The sequence below is a fragment of the Aquarana catesbeiana genome, unplaced genomic scaffold (genome assembly GCF_042186555.1).
Source record: "Aquarana catesbeiana isolate 2022-GZ unplaced genomic scaffold, ASM4218655v1 unanchor233, whole genome shotgun sequence".
Taxonomy (NCBI): domain Eukaryota; kingdom Metazoa; phylum Chordata; class Amphibia; order Anura; family Ranidae; genus Aquarana; species Aquarana catesbeiana.
Genome location: NW_027362661.1, coordinates 3,269,601 through 3,292,037, shown reverse-complemented (window position 1 = coordinate 3,292,037; position 22,437 = coordinate 3,269,601). Strand labels below are relative to the sequence as shown.

General features: G+C 44.6%; 1 protein-coding gene across 1 annotated transcript in view; it reads left to right on the top strand.

Moving 5' to 3' along the window:
- The window catches only part of LOC141121905 (uncharacterized), a 619,894-nt gene that overhangs the window by 448,443 nt on the left and 149,014 nt on the right, over window positions 1–22,437 (top strand). The gene's annotated exons all lie outside the window — the stretch shown is intronic.

Genomic DNA, 22,437 nt, shown 5'->3' with positions numbered 1-22,437 from the left:
GATATTCTTCCCCAGTCTAGCAAGATATCTGTCAGAACAATTCTCCCAGGGTTGCCCACTCTGATGTTTACTGGCTGTGTCGGGTGGAGGGATATGTCTGTGCAGTCTCAGGAGATGGGAGGCAGTGGTGTGGGACCTCTGCAACTTGTCTCATGTAAACATTTAAGCTTCCACTGATTGCTGAATACCAATCTAAATATATATATATATATATATATATATATATATATATATATATATATATATATATATATATATATATATAAAATTAATATTGTATATTATATACTCCTGACCCCTGCACTATATACTCTGTTCCTATCTGTTGTATCTTATACAATATGTTGTACATTACATAGTCCTGACTTCTGCTCTCTCCCCTCTACTCACTTCTATATATACACATAATATGTATTCTCTTTTGTTACACCCATTTACTACCAACTGGACATTTTATATCTGATGATTTGATTGGAGCACAGACTTTTACATATTGATAATAATGTGATAATATTCTCAAACTTTTGGAACCTTAAACAGAAGTGATAACGAGGGAGAATACAATAATCCAATGATGGTCTTCAGGATCAGTCCAGTCTTCATCTTGGTTGTTCTCCCCCCATCCTCACTCTCTAACCCCTGGTGGGGCTCAGCCCCGCTGTTATTCGTGACTAAATCATGGACTAAATAAGGAAGTGCAGGACTTCTTGTGTTGGGAAGATGGGAATGAGTGATAGAGGGGGTGGGGACACTCATCCTATAGTCCCCTCATCACTGTCACTCCTATAAAAGACAGTTCTCGTTGTTTCCTCACTCTCTGACTAAGGTCCATGAATAAAGAAATGAACTGGTAGGAGATCAGAGGACCCATTTACTAGTTACCTTGAGGGGGGAATTGTAAGATCCTCAGAGACCAAGCTGCCTGATGTGGGCGGAGTCCTGGTTTAGGGGAACCAATCTGCTCATGTCTAGTAATAATCTTTTTATTTCTATTTTAGTAGATGGACAGGAGATGAGGAAAACCTCAGAGGATTGTCTCACTTTGTCTCCAGACTGTAAAGTAGAAGATGAGGACATCACACAGTATAGTCCAGGAGAAAACCCGACTACCTCAAATGTCCATCCGGCACCACACAGTGTAGATGGACCATCGTATTCCTCTTATCCTGAGGAACCTCAGACTGTGAGGGATGGTGCCGTCCTTCTAACAGATAAGAGCTCTTCCTGTACCGAGTGCGGGAAGTGTTTTGTAGAAAATTCAGAACTTGTAAAACATCAGAGCTCTCACACAGGGGAGAAGCAATATTCCTGTTCTGAGTGCGGGAAATGTTATTCAAGGAAGTCCAATCTTTACACACATCAGAAATTACACACAGGGGAGAAGCCGTATTCCTGTCCTGAGTGCGGGAAATATTTTTCAGTGAAGTCCAGTCTTCACACACATCAGAAATTACACACAGGGGAGAAGCAATATTCCTGTTCTAAGTGCGGGAAATGTTTTTCAAGGAAGTCCAATCTTTTCACACATCAGAGATATCACGCAGGGAAGAAGCCGTATTCCTGTCCTGAGTGCGGAAAATGTTTTTCACAGAAGTCTGATCTTTACATGCATCAGAGATCTCACACGGGAGAGAAACCGTATTCCTGTCCTGAGTGCGGGAAATCTTTTTCAAAGAAGTCTGATCTTAACAAACATCAGAGATTTCACACAGGGGAAAAACCATATTCCTGTTCTGAATGTGGGAAATGTTTTTCAGAAACATCCAGTCTTTACAAACATCAGAGATCTCACACGGGGGAGAAGCCATATTCCTGTCCTGAGTGCGGGAAATGTTTTTCACAGAAATCTGATCTTTACAAACATCAGAGATCTCACACGGGGGAAAAGCCATATTCCTGTCCTGAGTGCGGGAAATGTTTTTCAGTGATGTCGCATGTTTACAGACATCAGAGATCTCACACAGATGAGATGCCGTATTCCTGTCTTGAGTGTGGGAAATGTTTTTTACGGAAGTCCAGTCTTTCCATACATCAGAGATTGCACACGAGAGGGAAGCCATATTCCTGTCCTGAATGAGGCAATTGTTACCCTCTGAAGTCCTGTCTTCCTGTACATCAGGGATCCCACACAACCCTCAAGGTGTATTAGTGCATTGAGTGTGGGAAATGTCTTCTATATGAATGTTGCTGGACATCACAGCTCTCATGTGGGGAAGAAGCACACCCTGATATACACCTCAGATATACTCCATGGCTGATCTTCATCATGTAAGAAACAGTTCATAAGGAGATCAGAGATCACCAAAGACATGGATGAAGTGTTGTACCGTGTTGGCCATTGATAGCAGGAGAAAAATAAAAATGGAGTCATTACCTTTCATTGGCTGAGTATATTTTGTGGTGTAAGATTTCACAAACACTTATGCCCCGTACACACGGTTGGACTTTGTTCGGACATTCCGACAACAAAATCCTAGGATTTTTTCCGACGGATGTTGGCTCAAACTTGTCTTGCATACACACGGTCACACAAAGTTGTAGGAAAATCCGATCGTTCTGAACACGGTGACGTAAAACACGTACGTTGGGACTATAAATGGGGCAGTAGCCAATAGCTTTCATCTCTTTATTTATTCTGAGCATGCGTGGCACTTTGTCCGTCGGATTTGTACACGGAATTTCCGACAACGGATTTTGTTGTTGCTCTCAAACTTTGTGTGTCGGAAAATCCGATGGAAAATGTGTGATGGAGCCTACACACGGTCGGAATTTCCGACAACAAGGTCCCATCACACATTTTCCGTCGGAAAATCCGACCGTGTGTACGGGGCATTAGAGGTCTGGGATGGAGTGGTGAAAGACCACTTTTGGGAGAAAGCCATCATACTTTGTTGCTTTTTGAGTGAAGTGGCTGCAAATATCTGGCAGATGACAAGCTCACATAGTTACATAGTAGGTGAGGTTGAAAAAAAGACACACGTCCATCAAGTCCAACCTATGTGTGTGATTATGTGTCAGTATTACATTACATATCCCTGTATGTTGCGGTCATTCAGGTGATTATCTAATAGTTTCTTGAAGCTATCAATGCTCCCCGCTGAGACCACCGCCTGTGGAAGGGAATTCCACATCCTTACCGCTCTTACAGTAAAGAACCCTCTACGTAGTTTAAGGTTAAACCTCTTTTCTTCTAATTGTAATGAGTGGCCCCGAGTCTTATTAAACTCTCTTCTGCGAAAAAGTTTTATCCCTATTGTGGGGTCACCAGTACAGTATTTGTAAATTGAAATCATATCCCCTCTCAAGCGTCTCTTCTCCAGAGAGAATAAGTTCAACGCTCGCAACCTTTCCTCATAACTAAGATCCTCCAGACCCTTTATTAGCTTTGTTGCCCTTCTTTGTACTCGCTCCATTTCCAGTACATCCTTCCTGAGGACTGGTGCCCAGAACTGGACAGCATACTCCAGGTGCGGCCGGACCAGAGTCTTGTAGAGCGGGAGAATTATCGTTTTATCTCTGGAGTTGATCCCCCTTTTAATACATGCCAATATTCTGTTTGCCTTATTAGCAGCAGCTTGGCATTGCATGCCATTGCTGAGCCTGTCATCTACTAGGACCCCCAGGTCCTTTTCCATCCTAGATTCCCCCAGAGGTTCTCCCCCCAGTGTATAGATTGCATTCATATTTTTGCCACCCAAATGCATTATTTTACATTTTTCTACATTGAACCTCATTTGCCATGTAGTCGCCCACCCCATTAATTTGTTCAGGTCTTTTTGCAAGGTTTCCACATCCTGCGGAGAAGTTGTTGCCCTGCTTAGCTTAGTATCGTCTGCAAATACAGAGATTGAACTGTTTATCCCATCCTCCAGATCGTTTATAAACAAATTAAATAGGATTGGTCCCAGCACAGAACCCTGGGGAACCCCACTACCCACCCCTGACCATTCTGAGTACTCCCCATTTATCACCACCCTCTGAACACGCCCTTGTAGCCAGTTTTCGATCCAGGTACTCGCCCTATGGTCCATGCCAACGGACCCTATTTTGTACAGTAAACGTTTATGGGGAACTGTGTCAAATGCTTTTGCAAAATCCAGATACACCACGTCTACGGGCCTTCCTTTATCTAGATGGCAACTCACCTCCTCATAGAAGGTTAATAGATTGGTTTGGCAAGAACGATTCTTCATGAATCCATGCTGATTACTCTTAATGATATAGTTCTTATTACTAAAATCTTGTATATAGTCCCTTATCATCCCCTCCAAGATTTTACATACTATTGATGTTAGGCTAACTGGTCTGTAATTCCCAGGGATGTATTTTGGGCCCTTTTTAAATATTGGTGCTACATTGGCTTTTCTCCAATCAGCTGGTACCATTCCAGTCAATAGACTGTCTGTAAAAATTAGGAACAACGGTCTGGCAATCACCTGACTGAGTTCCCTAAGTACCCTCGGATGCAAGCCATCTGGTCCCGGTGATTTATTAATGTTAAGTTTCTCAAGTCTAATTTTAATTCCGTCCTCTGTTAACCATGGAGGTGCTTCCTGTGTTGTGTCATGAGGATAAACACTGCAGTTTTGGTTACTGAAGCCCCCCGATTCACTCGTGAAGACTGAGGAGAAGAATAAATTCAATACCTTTGCCATCTCCCCATCCTTTGTAACCAGATGTCCTTCCTCATTCTTTATGGGGCCAATATGGTCTGTCCTCCCTTTTTTACTGTTTACTTACTTAAAGAATTTCTTGGGATTTTTTTTGCTCTCCTCCGCTATGTGTCTTTCATGTTCTATCTTAGCCGTCCTAATTGCACCCTTACATTTCTTATTGCATTCTTTATAAAGTCTGAATGCTGAGGATGATCCCTCAACCTTGTATTTTTTGAAGGCCTTCTCCTTTGCTTTTATATGCATTTTTACATTGGAGTTAAGCCATCCAGGATTTTTGTTCGCTCTTTTAAATTTATTACCCAATGGGATACATTGGCTAATGCCCTTATTTAATATGCTCTTAAAGCAAACCCATCTCTCCTCCGTATTCTTTGTTCCTAATATTTTATCCCAGTTTATGCCTTTTAGCAAGGTTTGTAGTTTAGGGAAGTTGGCTCTTTTGAAATTCAGTGTCTTTGTATTCCCTTTATGTTTCCTATTTGTGTGATTTATACTGAAACTAATTGACCTGTGATCGCTGTTACCTAAATTGCCCCGTATTTCCACATCTGTGATCAGGTCTGTATTGTTGGTAATCAGTAGATTCAGTAATGTTTTATTTCTAGTTGGTGCGTCTACCATCTGACCCATAAAATTGTCCTGCAAGACATTAAGGAATTGGCGAGCCTTAAATGAATGCGCGGTTCCCTCCGCCCAGTCTACGTCTGGATAATTAAAATCCCCCATTATGATAACACTTCCCATCCTTGCTGCTAATCCAATTTGTGATAGGAGATCCGTCTCCACTTCCTCCTTCAGGTTAGGGGGCCTATAGCATACTCCCAGTATTATTTTCCCCTTAGCTTCATCCCTTTGGAGCTCTACCCATAAGGATTCCACCTCCTCTCTAGCTCCCTCAGTGATGTCATCTCTCACATTCGCTTGTACATTATTCTTGATATATAGGCATACCCCTCCCCCTTTTTTACCCTTTCTATCCTTGCGGTATAGGGTATACCCTTGAATGTTTGCCAGCCAATCATGAGAGCTGTTGAACCAGGTCTCTGAAATTCCCACAAAATCCAAATCTTCCTTGTACAACAGTATCTCTAGTTCACCCATCTTGTCTGCCATGCTCCTGGCATTGGTGAACATGCCACATAGTTTAGACCGGTCGCATATTGTCCTCGTATTGGGCGTTTCAAAATTGCAACTAGGACTTGCTACTATACTCACCTTGTGTTTTTGTGCTTTGGTTAACCTACCACTAATGCCCCCAACACTACCCTCTGGAATATCATCCGCGCTGGCTATCACTGTCTCTGGACCCTCACCCCCATCGCCTAGTTTAAAAACCCCTCTAACTTTTTGGCCATCTTCATTCCCAGCAGATCTGCACCCTCCTCATTTAGGTGCAGTCCGTCCCTTCTATAGTACCGGTTACCGACTGAGAAGTCGGCCCAGTCCTCCAGGAACCCAAACCCCTCCTTACTACACCAGCTCTTCAGCCACTTGTTTACTTCCCTAATCTCCCTCTGCCTTTCTGGTGTGGCTCGATGTACCGGTAGTATTCCTGAGAATACTACCTTGGAGGTCCTTTTCCTCAATTTAGCACCTAAGTCCCTAAAATCGTTCTTTAGGACACTCCATCTGCCTCTGACTTTGTCATTGGTGCCAACGTGCACCATGACAGCCGGGTCTTCCCCAGCCCCTCCCAGTAATCTGTCCACAAGATCTGTGATGTGCCGAACCCGAGCGCCTGGTAGACAACATACTGTTCGGCGCTTCAGGTCTTGGTTACAGATTGCCCTCTCTGTCCTTCTAAGAATTGAGTCCCCTACCACCAGAATCTGTCTTTCCTTTCCCTTTGCTGCCCCCCCACTCTCACTGGAGGAGTTCTTCCCCTGGCAGCTAGGAGAGTCCCTCATCTCCAGCAGTGCTGGTCCCTGACTGGTTTCACCAATGTCACTCAATGGAGCGTACTTATTGGGATGCTCCAGTCCTGGATCGGCCTCTCTGGCACTTCCCCCTCTACCCCTCCTGACTGTCACCCATCTACTCTTTGCTAGTGCCTGCACCTCTTTGTCTCCACCTGCCTCTGTGCTGGCCCCTGCCGGCACCTGCCGTGTACATTCCTGGCTCACCTTTAGTATGGAGGGACTTCTCAGTGCTGATAGACTGATAGTTGCTTCCCTAGATTCAGAACCTGGGCTTCCAGGGAAACAATGTGCTTACATTTTGCACAACAGTATTCACCCTCGATCGGATGATCAAGGAACGCATACATGCGGCAAGATGTACAAAGAGTCGCCTCTCCACATAAGTTTATGAATTCAAATTTTTTGGTAAGCAGATGGTATGTCCTCTGTCTTGGTGACGTTACAATGAAGTCGGCGCAATCAGCTTGCAGTGTATCTGCACAAGTTTATCATGGCACAATTTTATTGGACTTTCTATGTGAAATGTATGTTTTATGCATATTATTTATTGCACTAGCACGTTTGAATGTACATTAATTATTCTTGGTATCTATCACATTGCACTTTATTGTGGTTCTGCAAACTCTGGTGTAAAGAGGAACTCTGATATAAGGGGAACTTTGTCACCAGAGCCCCCTTACATCAGAGAGGTCAGTGTCCCCCCTTAAATCAGTGTGTCCAGAGCCCCTTTTCATCAAAGTTCCCCATTACAGTATAAACAGGAACTCTGTGGAAACTGATGAAAGGGCTTATTCAGACAGGTGCTTAGTCCCATCCTCCCGGCAGAGCTGCTGTCTGAGGTCAGGGTGGTGGAAGTATAGTGGAGGGGGCACCAAAATGAAAAATGCACCTTCATCAATGTACAGAGAAATCCTGGCACCGGCCCTGCTTAAGGTGACCATAGATACATGGAAGTTCAGCTGGTTCAGCAGGGATCGGTCACATTTCCATCCATGTGTGGTCACTGCCGGATAAAAGTCATTCGATCAGCGGCTGCAGCCAATAGCTTCATCACTGATCTGTGTATTCAGAGAGCGGAGGAGCGCCCCCCATTGTCAGAATACAATAGTGACACAAGGAGGATCCCCCACCCCCCTCCAATGTGTGGATGGGAGGGAATCGGTTCCATTTTATTCACTCATCCTGCTGGTTAAACGAAAAAAAACTGAACCATGTATGGCCAGCTTTGGAAGCAAGATATATTAATCATCAACTGATCCCCCCCTGAAGGGGTTAATCTATGTTTCCACACTATATATGTGTGTATCATCATCTGCTGGAGATAAAAGACGTCACAGTGACTATGGAGGAAGAGGACGGACATGACGGAGGGTTACTGGGTGTAAATAGAAAATAAGATCTTATTACCTCCTCTGCTGCCACTTCCAGCAACATCTCCTCTACTTCCTATGGAACATCCTATGTGTACCTGACATCATTTCCTGTCTTCCATAGAGTCTTCCTGTCTGGGTAGAAGTGAGATCACCATCTTGTGGAGCTCTGAGGAACTGCAGTCCCGCGAAACGTCTCGTAGTGTGAACACGGCCTTGTGCTGTGTGTGTATGTACTGTATATCCTTATAGATGGGGTCATCTCCACTCCCACGAAGCAGTGTTGCCAACCACCCCTTAATTTACGGGCAGCCCGTAAATTTTACCCCATTTTCAGACGGCCCGCAATTGCCCGTTACGGGCTGCAGTGCCTGTAAATATGGCTGTGGGCCGACCATGCAGCTGTGAATGTGCCGTTCCGAAGCCTGCAGGGCTCGGGGAAAGATCATACACGCTCGGCCAGGCGGCGCATGTGCAGTAACGTAATGTCCCTGCCTGGCGCCATTTTTAAAAGGAATACACTTGTTCTCAGCGGTGCCGCAGCGGAGCAACGGTGCAGAGAGGTAGAGGGGGATAAGACAAAGGGGGGCACAGGACAGACTCAGGAGGGCATTACCGGGGGGTGAAACCAGCCTGGCAGAGGACACTGATGTGCACAGTGCCTGACTGGAGAGGTGAAAGGGGCACAGTGAAAGAAAGAGGCCACTGACTGATGTGGAGACAGGTATGGTAATATTAAGGGGGTCAGAGGAGAAAACTACCATGTCCGCAGCCTCTAACCATCTGTTACTGTATCCTGTCCGCAACCTCTAACCATGTCCTGTTACTGTATCCTGTCCGCAACCTCTAACCATGTCCTGTTACTGTATCCTGTCCGCAGCCTCTAACCATCTCCTGTTACTGTATCCTGTCCGCAACCCCTGACCATCTTCTGTTACTGTATCCTGTCTGCAGCCTCTAACCATCTCCTGTTTACTGTATCCTGTCCGCAACATCTGACCATCTCCTGTTACTGTATCCTGTCCGCAGCCTCTAACCATCTCCTGTTACTGCTTCCTGTCCTGTTACGCTATCCTGTCTATCCAGCCTCTACACAAAAAAAAATGAAGTCAGCGCTGACCCCGCAACCAACTCAAATGTTCACAGTCTATATAGAAAAAGTTCTCTTGCTCTAGGTGCTGCAGCTCTCTCAATGATCCACTGGGTGGTGGACTTAATCTGAAATATACAAGGAAAAGAGAGTGCAAGACTGCCCTAGTGTAATTCCATTTTAATGATACAAATGCAAAATCAAACAATAGAGGATTGCACTCATAAACATGGAACTTAGATCGCATGTACAGCAGGATGTATGTTTCCCTTCCTGGCCTGTATGACTGGGTTGACTCCCAAGAACGAGTGGTGATGATATGAGAAGTCATTGTGGACTCTGTTTCCTCATCTCGTCAGGCTGTGTCTGCTGTAGGGCAGGCGCATGGTCCAGCCGGCAATGCATGGCGTCACTCACGGCCGGAGAGGAAGGACAAGGTGAGTGAGATGTCTCCTCTTTAGCTAGCAAAAAACAGTTGCCAAAACTACATGTTTCTGAGGCGTGGCCTCCTTCTTCAGGTCAGCCTCTAACCACCTGTTACTGTATCCTGTCCACAGCCTCTAACCATCTGTTACTGTATCCTGTCTGTAGCCTCTAACCATCTGTTACTGTATCCTGTCTGCAACCTTTGACCATCTCTTGTTACTATATCCTGTCCATAGCCTCTGACCATCTCCTGTTACTGTATCCTGTCCACAGCCTCTAACCATATCCTGTCCGCTGTCTCTAACCATCTGTTAGTGTATCCTGTCTGCAACCTCTAACCATCTCCTGTTACTGTATCCTGTCCACACCCTTTAACCATCTCCTGTTACTATATCCTGTCCGCAACCTCTAACCATCTCCTGTTACTGTATCCTGTCCACAGCCTCTGACCATCTCCTGTTACCGTATCCTGTCCACAGCCTCTAACCATCTGTTACTGTATCCCGTCCACAGCCTCTAACCATCTGTTACTGTATCCTGTCTGCAACCTCTAACCATCTCCTGTTACTGTATCCTGTCCACAACCTCTAACCATCTCCTGTTACTATATCTTGTCCGCAACCTCTAACCATCTCCTGTTACTGTATCCTGTCCACAGCCTCTGACCATCTCTTCTTACTGTATCCTGTCCACAGCCTCTAACCATCTGTTATTATATCCTGTCCACAGCCTCTAACCATCTGTTACTATATCCTGTCCACAGCCTCTGACCATCTCCTGTTACTGTATCCTGTCCGCAGCCTCTGACCATCTCCTGTTACTATATCCTGTCCACAGCCTCTAACCATCTGTTACTGTATCCTGTCCACAACCTCTAACCATCTCCTGTTACTGTATCCTGTCCACAACCTCTAACCATCTCCTGTTACTATATCCTGTCCGCAGCCTCTAACCATCTGTTACTATATCCTGTCCACAGCCTCTAACCATCTCCTGTTACTGTATCCTGTCCACAGCCTCTAACCATCTGTTATTATATCCTGTCCACAGCCTCTAACCATCTGTTACTATATCCTGTCCACAGCCTCTGACCATCTCCTGTTACTGTATCCTGTCCGCAGCCTCTGACCATCTCCTGTTACTATATCCTGTCCACAGCCTCTAACCATCTGTTACTGTATCCTGTCCACAACCTCTAACCATCTCCTGTTACTGTATCCTGTCCACAACCTCTAACCATCTCCTGTTACTATATCCTGTCCGCAGCCTCTAACCATCTGTTACTGTATCCTGTCCACAACCTCTAACCATCTCCTGTTACTGTATCCTGTCCACAACCTCTAACCATCTCCTGTTACTATATCCTGTCCGCAGCCTCTAACCATCTGTTACTGTATCCTGTCCATAACCTCTAACCATCTCCTGTTACTGTATCCTGTCCACAGTCTTTGTGTAACTAAAAGGCTTCATCCACCCTCCGGCTTGTATACAATTTTGGATTAATTTTTAGGCATTTTGCCAAGGCGCCCCTATAGAAACCTCAAGGCACCCTGGTTGAAAAAGGCTGCTCTATGTAATGAAAACATTTTTTTTTTTTAAATTGTACAAAACTAAAATTTAAACCCAGGCACATAACCCCCCCCAAAAAAAAAAAAATCTGAGGCCCCACCCCACATATACGCATGTACAAACAAAAACTCAAACATTTGGGCGCCTATGCCTAAAAACGTTCAGGCGTAGAGTACTGTGAATGGTCAGGGGTGGGTAGTGGGGTTCCCCAGGGTTCTGTGCTGGGACCAATCCTGTTTAATTTGTTCATAAACGATCTGGAGGATGGGATAAACAGTTCAATCTCTGTATTTGCAGATGATACTAAGCTAAGCAGGGCAATAACTTCTCCACAGGATGTGGAAATCTTGCAAAAAGATCTGAACAAATTAATGGGGTGGGCGACTACATGGCAAATGAGGTTCAATGTAGAAAAATATAAAATAATGCATTTGGGTGGCAAAAATATCAATGCAATTTATACGGGGGGGGGAGAACCTCTGGGGGGATCTAGGATGGTAAAGGACCTGGGGGCCCTAGTAGATGATAGGCTCAGCAATGGCATGCGCTTGAGACGCTTGAGAGGGGATATGATTTCAATATACAAATACCATAATAGGGATAAAACTTTTTCGCAGAAGGGAGTTTAACAAGACATGTGGCCACTCATTAAAATTAGAAGGAAAGAGGTTTAACCTTAAACTACGTAGAGGGTTCTTTACTGTAAGAGCGGCAAGGATGTGGAATTCCCTTCCACAGGCGGTGGTCTCAGAGGGGGGCATAGATAGTTTTAAGAAACTATTAGATAAGCACCTGAATGACCACAACATACAGGGATATACAAAGCAATACTGACATATAATCACACACATAGGTTGGACTTGTGTCTTTTTTCAACCTCACCTACTATGTAACTATGTAACAAAAAAAATTGGAGCTACCACTATTTTAAAGTTTTTTTTAAACTCCTTCCCGCCTGGTCTATAGCAGAATGATGGCCAGGCGGGGGTTCCATTCTCCTGACTGGATGCCATATGACATCCAGAAGAATAAGCTGCTCGAGTGTGTGGCGATCGGCGATGCGGTGTGTCGCTCTGACACATCACTTTCACAATACAATTTTATTGAAGCAAAATTAGATTTTCATAGTTATACATACATTCTTTTTTTGTATATAACATAACATTAGAAACAAAGATTCACAGATAGGCATTATACCTTAGAACTATTGATGTTTGGGTACAATTCTTTCAATTTATAGTTAATACAATTAGAGTCAATAACCTGACAGGGTCCTATGGTCATGTACCGGAGGGCCAATATTGTATGGATTTCTTTCCAGGAAGAATGACTCAGAACTTGAAAACTGCTATTATTACTTTAAGAGTTTTTCTTTATGTAACCTGACAGTTACGAAAAAGTAGATGGAGAAGTAGTGTATAGAGGGGAAAAGAAAAGAAAAAAGAGAGGCTGTGATGCTGCTAAGTATCAGTCTACTTTCATGTAGCCACCAAAGCTTTATATTCTTCAGAATACTTGAATATAACCCAAACTCTCCACAGATTGTTAAACTTCTCTGTATTTTACAGTGCTATGGTCCTAATTTCCTCCATGCCATATATACTGTGCACATTAAGGAGCCATTCTTCGATTGTGGGCGTTTTCTTGTGGTTTTCCAATGTCTTGGCATTAAGGCTTTTGCTGCTGAGAGTAAATATCTAGTAAGTGATCGCTTGTGTCTTTTCATTGGGCCATTAGATATATGTATTAAGCAGCAAGCTGATGTTAATGGGATTGAGGTATCTGTAATGTGTTGGATGGCGTCACAAACCTTTTGCCAGAATGGGCGTATGAGGTCGCACTCCCACCATATATGTAGTGCGTTATCTTGAAGTGGCGGCTGGTGCTCAAAATTTTTTGGGGGGGCGCAAACAAACTGAGAGATTCTGAAGTAAACTCCATCAATTGCCACCTCACTGTACCATCAATCGCAGCCACTGTACCATCAATCGCAGCCACTGTGCCATCAATCGCAGCCACTGTACCATCAATCGCAGCCACTGTACCATCAATCGCAGCCACTGTGCCATCAATCGCAGCCACTGTGCCATCAATTGCCGCCACTATGCCATCAAACGCATCCACTGTGCCATTCATCGCAGCCACTGTACCATCAATCGCAGCCACTATGCCATCAAACGCATCCACTGTGCCATTCATCGCAGCCACTGTACCATCAATCGCAGCCACTGTGCCCTCAATCGTAGCCACTGTGCCCATCTATCGCCACCACTGTGCCCATCAATCGCCACCACTGTGCCCATCAATCGCCGCCACTGTACCATCAATCGCCGCCACTATGCCATCAATTGCAGCCACTGTACCATCAATCGCAGCCACTGTGCCATCAATCACAGCCACTATGCCATCAATCGCAGCCACTGTGCCATCTATCGCAGCCACTGTGCTATCAATCGCAGCCACTGTGCCATCAATCGCAGCCACTGTACCATCAATCGCAGCCACTGTACCATCAATCGCAGCCACTGTACCATCAATCGCAGCCACTGTACCATCAATCGCAGCCACTGTGCCATCAATCGCCGCCACTGTGCCATCAATCGCAGCCATTGTACCATCAATCGCAGCCACTGTACCATCAATCGCAGCCACTGTGCCATCAATCGCAGCCACTGTGCCATCAATCGCAGCCACTGTGCCATCAATCGCAGCCACTGTACCATCAATTGCAGCCACTGTTCCATCAATCACAGCCACTGTTCCATCAATCACAGCCATTGTACCATCAATCGCAGCCACTGTACCATCAATCGCAGCCACTGTACCATCAATCGCAGCCACTGTACCATCAATCGCAGCCACTGTACCATCAATTGCAGCCACTGTTCCATCAATCACAGCCACTGTGCCATCAATCGCAGCCACTGTACCATCAATCGCAGCCACTGTGCCCATCAATTGCAGCCACTGTGCCCATCAATTGCCGCCACTATGCCATCAAACGTAGCCACTGTGCCCCATGGTAGGTAACCCGCTATCTATAAGGAATTGTTTGAGCAATTGCGGACGTGTTCCTACTAAATCTGCTGGTTTGTGTGGTTGTGGTAAATTGTACAGATCAGAATAATATTTATGAAAGATTTGGCCAATTTTCGCAGTGTCATGCATTAATTGATTGTTTATATTTTTTATGGCCGGTATATTAGTAGAAAATTGTACCTCTTTCAGTGCTCTCGCAAGGAATTTTCCAGTTTTGTCACTATGTTCATAAAAGAAGCCCTTTTTTAGGAAGAGGATTCTCTGCGCTTTCAGGTTTAGCATTGACTGCAGCTTTTTGCGTAGTTCTAACAAATCGATGGCTACTCCAGCAGCTAAAGATTGTTTATGTTGAGCTTCTAGATTGCTAATTTTAGCTACCAGCTCATGCAATTCCCTCTCAGCTTCCCACGTTTTCCTGGCTCCCATTCTAACAAATTCCTGTCTGATCACGCATTTATGAGCTGCCCATATAGTCAGAGGGGGGAGCTCTTCTGATGCATTTTCAATGACATATGATTTTATTTCTTCCCCGATATTTGCGTGCAATCCCATGCGTCAGTGAGCAGGGATGGGTTCAGTCTCCACATGCTATTTTTTGGGGCGTTCCGTAGGTGATTGCAAATTCAAAGAAATAGGTGCGTGAACCGAGAGGGATTTGATGCCAATCTTAGCAGATTGCAATAGTGGTAGATCCCTTTGTGATAGAAAAATGTAGTCTATTTGTGTATGTTTGTTGTGTAGGGCCAAGAAGTACGAGAAGTCCCTGCCCGTGGGGTGCACTGGGCGCCAAGTGTCCACTAGTATGAGAGAAGTCAGTAGTGTTTTAATTGTTCTTAGTCTTTTTGTATGGCAAACTAGAGGTGCCAACTGATGTGTCCTGGGATGGGTTCAACAGTAAATGAAAGTCCCCACTTAAGATGATACATCCCCGAGCAAAACCCTTCAGTTCCTCAACCACATATTGACAGAAGGATACTTGGGCCGAATTTGGGAAATACACGTTGGCTAACGTGATAGGTGTCCCTGCCCACTGGCCTTTAGGAAACAGGAATCTCCCATTTGAATCGGCGTATTGCTGTGAAATGACCAATCCTGCATTTTTATGGAGCATAATAGATACCTCTTTGGGTTTGGAGTGCGGATTTGTGGAATGAAAGGTCTGGGTATAATGTTTATCTTCAAGTTTTTGAATGGCCCCTGTTTTAAAATGGGTCTCTTGTAAAAATATTACTATATTTGGTTTAATTTTCTTTATTTCTTTAAGTAGAGAGGTGCGTGTTTCTGGTATTTCCAATGTCAAGTCGCGTTATAAAGTGAGTCCGTGCTGTGAAATAGAATACTTCAACCTTTCTAAAGTGAATATTATAAATAAAATTGATCAAATTGCGCATTGTAAATAGTCCACTCAAATTGCTACTAGATTTCCACTGTGAAAACAACACACAATGCACCCGGGAATGGTGATGAGAGAAAAAGATCTGCCTTCCACCTCCACACACACACTGCCGCTTACCAACTCCTATTGATCTCTTTTTAAAGGAGATCACAAGCGCTTGTGGCTTAATACCCAGCCTGGGCCTTTTATTGCACACAGCCAAGATCCCAGCATCTTCACAGGAGTTGTATCTCTTACAGGTAAGTTTTGCCAGATGTTTCCAATAAAAGGGATAAAAGTTTCCATAGCGTAAAACCATTGGATATTTATTTGATTAAAAAATGAAAGTATTGCACTTAAATTTATAAAAAGCATCACATGCAATATAAAAGTACCAAGCCGCCCCGGCTATCAGTTGCAACCCGTGGTTCCAGGACTTGCGTGTATCGCGGTGACGTCAGCACGTCACTCCTCCCTATGCGTTTCGTCACACCTGACGTCATCCTGAGAGGTGCGTTTTTCTGGTGTGTTTAGTCCTCTCACGTTATGGGAGACCAGGAAAGGTCTTTTGTCAAGTGTAGAGTAGGCCATTTTAGAATTTGTTATTTACTTTTCTAGGACTATTCCCTTTGTTTCTGAATGGGAAAGTATATGGAGATGGAATAGATCTCAGCAGCCTCAGATGAAGGATAAGATACAGAAAAGAAAAATAAAAAAGGAAAGGAAAGAGAATACCGTTTATATAGCTTGTATTTATGTGGCCTAGTAAGTGGCTTTCAATTATAGTGAGCACTTGCTATACCGAAATACCTAAGCCCTTGATGAGAGAAAATAGATCAGAGGAAGTAAGTTGGAGGATACGTCTCCAGGTAACAACCTTGAGAGAGAAAAGAGGGATTACTCGCTCAGCTGTTTAGCCGACTGCAATCCCCTTGTAGAGGCAATGGGAGGTGACACAGCAGAAATATACAGAGGTACATATCAAATATTGTTGTGTTGACTGTATTGATATCAGGAGCTTCGCCGCGATACCTCCAGCTGCATCTGTTTCAAAGTACTTATAAAGGAGCATATGTGCCCCTTCCAGCCCTAAATAATCTTAAACTAACATTTTCATAAACAAGTGTTCAGAACGTTTTTATCATAAAACAAATGAAGGACAATGACAACAAGAATAGTGGTGATTAATGGCTCGTATAGCCCAATCTAACTATGGTCAGAGTATCTAGATTAACTTGGTCACCTCTGTTATAGGCGACCTAATATGGTAGATAATCTCCTTCTGTATAAATGGGAACATTAACAGATAGACAGATAAACACATGTCCACCCAGACAGCCGTCCAGGTGGCACAGAATGCTGATCACCTGACTCCACCCAAATATATAGGTTCTCCCAGCAGGCCAAGGGATTTAAGAAAACCCCTGCCCATTGGCTGAGATACCCCATATACTCCTAATCTGTCCTTGCTTTGCCCTTGTCTTATCTAATGCCACTAGGTACCCGGTCACCCAGCGGCAAAAGAGAGAAGTGCAGCAATTCTAGACTTAGGGTGAAATCAATTGATCCCTAACAATAAGCTAAGGTAAATACGCTTAGGGTGAAGTCAATTGATCCCTAACAATGAGCTAAGGTAAATACGCTTGGTAGGTAAATTTAGGAGCAACCCTCCGCTCACACTATTGATACCTATGTGAACAGGTAGTAAAGAGGCAGAGGACTGACCCTTTTAAGCTGTGTCAAACCTCTCCTCCCTGTACTTCAACTAATAACCAACATTTTGTAAGAACAATTGGCTTGTTTGGCTCCTTCTAAACAGAGTCCAGCTACCTGAAGGATCACCTTTTATTTGGCAACAATAGTCTGTTGTAAAAGGATAAGGAAGGAAAAAGGGGGTTAACAGTAACTCTGTAGTAAAGATGAGTCTAGTGGTCTTCAGCTAGCACTTTAAGAAAACTGTAATCCTGAATGGTAGAGCAGAGCAGTTTGGCTGATATGAACTTAGCCAGAAGAGAATGCCGGACCTTCCTGTGTAAGCTAAACACAAGGTGACGCTGTGACGGCTTGCTGGTAAGGTATTGTATCCAGAGGGACTGTAAATACCAGCAGTATGGAATACAGATGTCTGTATACAGTGTCTATGAGGTGAAGTCAATCTGTATCCTGTGGCACTATTCATACCAGCAAAGCAACAAGAACAGAGATGTCTGTATACATTGTTTGTTATAGTATAAGAACTGACTTCCAGTGGCACTACTACAAGTACCACTAAGCTGAACTGAATGACTGATGTCTGAAAGCAGTGTCTTAATGCAACTAGATGGGCTATGCCCACTCACCACACTGGACCCAGATACAGCTGGCAACGATGTAGGCAATGAAGAAGACTCTATGTAGGCGATGAAGAAGACTCTATTACTGTATCCTGGCTCTGAGAAATGGCATCTGCCACGCCACGCTGAGGCCTACTTGGATCTGAAGTGCAGGCGTCTCTGGATGACCCGGAACACCCTCCGGTCCGCTGTAGGGAAGAAGCGATGCTGTCCACAGACGTCCCTCTGGGTATAACTGAACAGCTCCCTGCTGTGTAGGCCGCAAATTAACAGCAGCTCGCTGTCTCACAGACCTCCTGCCGGCAGAGTCAAACGGCGTCCCAAGAGAGCTTGTCAGGCCCCAACCCATCCCTCTTATAGTCTCCCCCAGCAGTCTGTTCTTCTCTCCTCTGCAGTCTGGAAGTTGTAGTCCACGAACAGTGAAATCCTAATGTGAAACTTGAGTCCTGGAACTAAAATTCCCAGTAGGCTTTGCTTCCTGGCATTCAGTCTGCTGGCAGGATGTGATGACACAGTCTTTGCTGCCACTAGAGGGAAACAGTTTCACTGTAGCAATGTTACAGAGTGTCTTCTGATTGCAGAAATATGTCTATATCCAGCCCCCTGCTACACTTAATTCATTGATAAACACCATAAGATCAATGAAGTGGGTGTAAAGTGGAAGCAGTAGATCTGCAGAGAATATTATTTGAGCCCCTAGCACTTTATATATGAATGTCTCCACATATTTTAGTGTATTTGTGATGATTTATGTGCACACACAATAGGACAGCGCTGTGACACATAATGCTCTTCTAGTTGATAAAGGGAATACTTACCTTTGTTACAGCAGCAGTCCGGTATAAGTTATTTTTGTAGGTATTTGAGTTGTTACACATAGCGCGGGTTTTATTCTATTTATATTGGTGACATCATTGCCCAAATCTGGGGATCAGGAGCCATTTCCACCCTTTACTCTCGGCTGGGGTTCTTTGTATCCATATAACAGATGTTCTACATGACTAAATCTGCAATCAATTTTACTGCAAAATCAAAGGGGCCAAAATGTCTCCCCCCCCCGAGCAGTAATATATTTCTATCCCCCTTGGTGGGAGTGGAGATGACCCCCATCTATAAGGATATACAGTACATACACACACAGCACAAGGACAAGTTCACACTAATGCCCCGTACACACGGTAGGATTTTCCGACGGAAAATGTGTGATAGGACCTTGTTGTCGGAAATTCCGACCGTGTGTAGGCTCCATCGGACTTTTTTCATCGGATTTTCCGACACACAAAGTTTGAGAGCAGGCTATAAAATTTTCCGACAACAAAATCCGTTGTCGGAATTTCCGATGGTGTGTACACAAATCCGACGCACAAAGTGGCACGCATGCTCAGAATAAATAAAGAGATGAAAGCTATTGGCTACTGCCCGTTTATAGTCCCGACGTACGTGTTTTACGGCACCGCGTTCAGAATGATTGGATTTCCTGACAACTGTGTGTGAACGTGTGTATGCAAGACAAGTTTGAGCCAACATCCGTCGGAAAAAATCCTAGGATTTTGTTGTCGGAATGTCCGACCGTGTGTACGGGGCATAAGAGATGTTTCTCTGAGCTGCAGTTCCTCTGAGCTCCACAAGGTGGAGATCTGACTTCTACCCAGACAGGAAGTCTCTATTGAATACAGACAGGAAGTTTCTATGGAAGACAGGAAGTGATGTTCGGGACACGCAGCACGTTCGGGAGGAAGTAGAGAGAAGACATTGCTGGAAGTGGCAGTAGAGGAGGTAATAAGATCTTATTTTCTATTTACACCCAGTAACCCCCCCGTCATGTCCGTCCTCTTCCTCCATAGTCACTGTGATGTCTTTTATCTCCAGCAGATGATGATACACACATATATAGAGTGGAAATGTAGAATAACCCCGTATATTACAATGAGGGAATTTATGGTCTGTACCACGAGGGGAGTTATTGATGTCAGTAAATGTCGGTTCCAGACATTGTATGTGGGGGGAATGAAATGATAATTAAAGGTTGGGATTAGGGAAGATTTCTGTAAGATTTTACACAGGAATGATCAGCGCCCCTCCAGAGACACTATGATGAGTCTCACAATAGGAGTCTGAAAGGGACTGGATTTTGGGGGATGAGATGGTGAACCCGGAGTGTGGGGGAGGGGCAATTTTATCAAAAATACATCCCGCCATCCATCTTAGTATCTGTGACCGGGATAGTGGCGGTGGATTAGCTCTTCTGCTCTTTATGTTGGTATTCCCCATTTACTGCTATAGAGGTGTCTATTGGTTCACAGGCACCATGAGCTCTGTGGGACTACAGGGCCCAGCACACCTAGTCATCTTCTGCTGGGGGGTTTTTCTGGGAAAGTGCTGCCAGGTTACCCCTGGAGTTGTATGATACTTTGTTACCAGAAAGGTTTATCAGAACTATCGTGTTGTGGATTCAGATATTTTATCCATAGTACAAGCACTGACCGAACATTTATTATTTGTAGATTAACCCCTTCACGGTCAGAACATTTCCCCATTCTCTTCATTTTAGAGTTAAGTTCTAGTAATTGTGTCCCTGATCACCTCCACACCAGTTATTGTGTCCCTGATCACCTCCACACCAGTTATTGTGTCCCCCCGATCACCTCCACACCAGTTATTGTGTCCCTGATCACCTCCACACCAGTTATTGTGTCCCCGATCACCTCCACACCAGTTATTGTGTCCCTGATCACCTCCACACCAGTTATTGTGTCCCCGATCATCTCCACACCAGTTATTGTGTCCCTGATCACCTCCACACCAGTTCTTATGTCCCCGATCACCTCCACACCAGTTATTGTGTCCCCGATCACCTCCACACCAGTTATTGTGTCCCCAATCACCTCTACACCAGTTATTGTGTCCCCGATCACCTCCACACCAGTTATTGTGTCCCTGATCATCTCCACACCAGTTATTGTGTCCCCGATCACCTCCACACCAGTTATTGTGTCCCCAATCACCTCTACACCAGTTATTGTGTCCCCGATCACCTCCACACCAGTTATTGTGTCCCCGATCACCTCCACACCAGTTATTGTGTCCCCGATCACCTCCACACCAGTTATTGTGTCCCCGATCACCTCCACACCAGTTATTGTGTCCCTGATCACCTCCACACCAGTTATTGTGTCCTTGATCACCTCCACACCAGTTATTGTGTCCCCGATCACCTCCACACCAGTTATTGTGTCCCCGATCACCTCCACACCAGTTATTGTGTCCCTGATCACCTCCACACCAGTTATTGTGTCCTTGATCACCTACACACCAGTTATTGTGTCCCCGATCACCTCCACACCAGTTATTGTGTCCCCGATCACCTCCACACCAGTTATTGTGTCCCCGATCACCTCCACACCAGTTATTGTGTCCCCGATCACCTCCACACCAGTTATTGTGTCCCCGATCACCTCCACACCAGTTATTGTGTTCCCGATCACCTCCACACCAGTTATTGTGTTCCCGATCACCTCCACACCAGTTATTGTTTTCCTGATCACCTTCACACCAGTTATTGTGTCCCCGATCACCTCCACACCAGTTATCGTGTCCCCGATCACCTCCACACCAGTTATTGTGTCCCCGATCACCTCCACACCAGTAATTGTGTCCCCGATCACCTCCACACCAGTTATTGTGTCCCTGATCACCACCACACCAGTTGTTGTGTCTCAAATCACATTACACCAGTTATTGTGTTCCTGATCACCGCCACACCAGTTATTGTGTCTCTAATCACGTCACACCATGCCAGTTATTGTGTCCCCGATCACATTCCACTGACTACATGCCTGATCAACACCACACCAGTGAACATGACATCCCTTGGGGCAGCCATGTACCAGTAAGCTAGGCTCGCTTGACTTATAGGAACTGAGATTGCTATAGATGACGCTACACTAAGCTATATTCCATTATCACTCATACAGGGGTGACCATTACACTACATTGGCTTTTACACAATTGGTTGATTTGTGTTACATAGTTACATAGTAGGTGAGGTTGAAAAAAGTAAATAAAAATAACAAATCAGCGCGAAATGGTAAATTTACGTTGTATAGCTGCTGAACACTAGGGTCAATAGACAAATCCCTTAACACAAATATAAAATCAGATAGTGCAGCGCTAGAATCAAAATAAAACACTAAAGTCCACCACCATAACAATATCCATGTGGGTGTTCAGTACATCATCCTCAAGTGCGAGCAAACACCGGATTCTGGAGAGGTGATTTCAGACAGCCCACCACCAGGGAATAGGTTGGCCTCTCACCTGAAAGAATGGACCCTTTTGTTATAGAGGGTCATAAATCACTTAAATCAAGCAAGATACAGCATATGCAGGCTTCCGTCAGGGCTCAGATGTCAAACACTCCTCCAGGACCAAAGGGCTCCGATAACAGACACTCCAATATGACCACGATATATATAAAAGAAATGGCGAAAGAATAGTGCTCTCTGTATGCAATGCTTTATTAAAAAACTAAAATAAGTCACTCACATGTGAACCGCTGGGTAAATGCATGTAAGACAACGATAACGATGTAAACCTCCGTCTAGTAGTGTGGATGCGCAGTGGCCGCGGGTGACGTCACG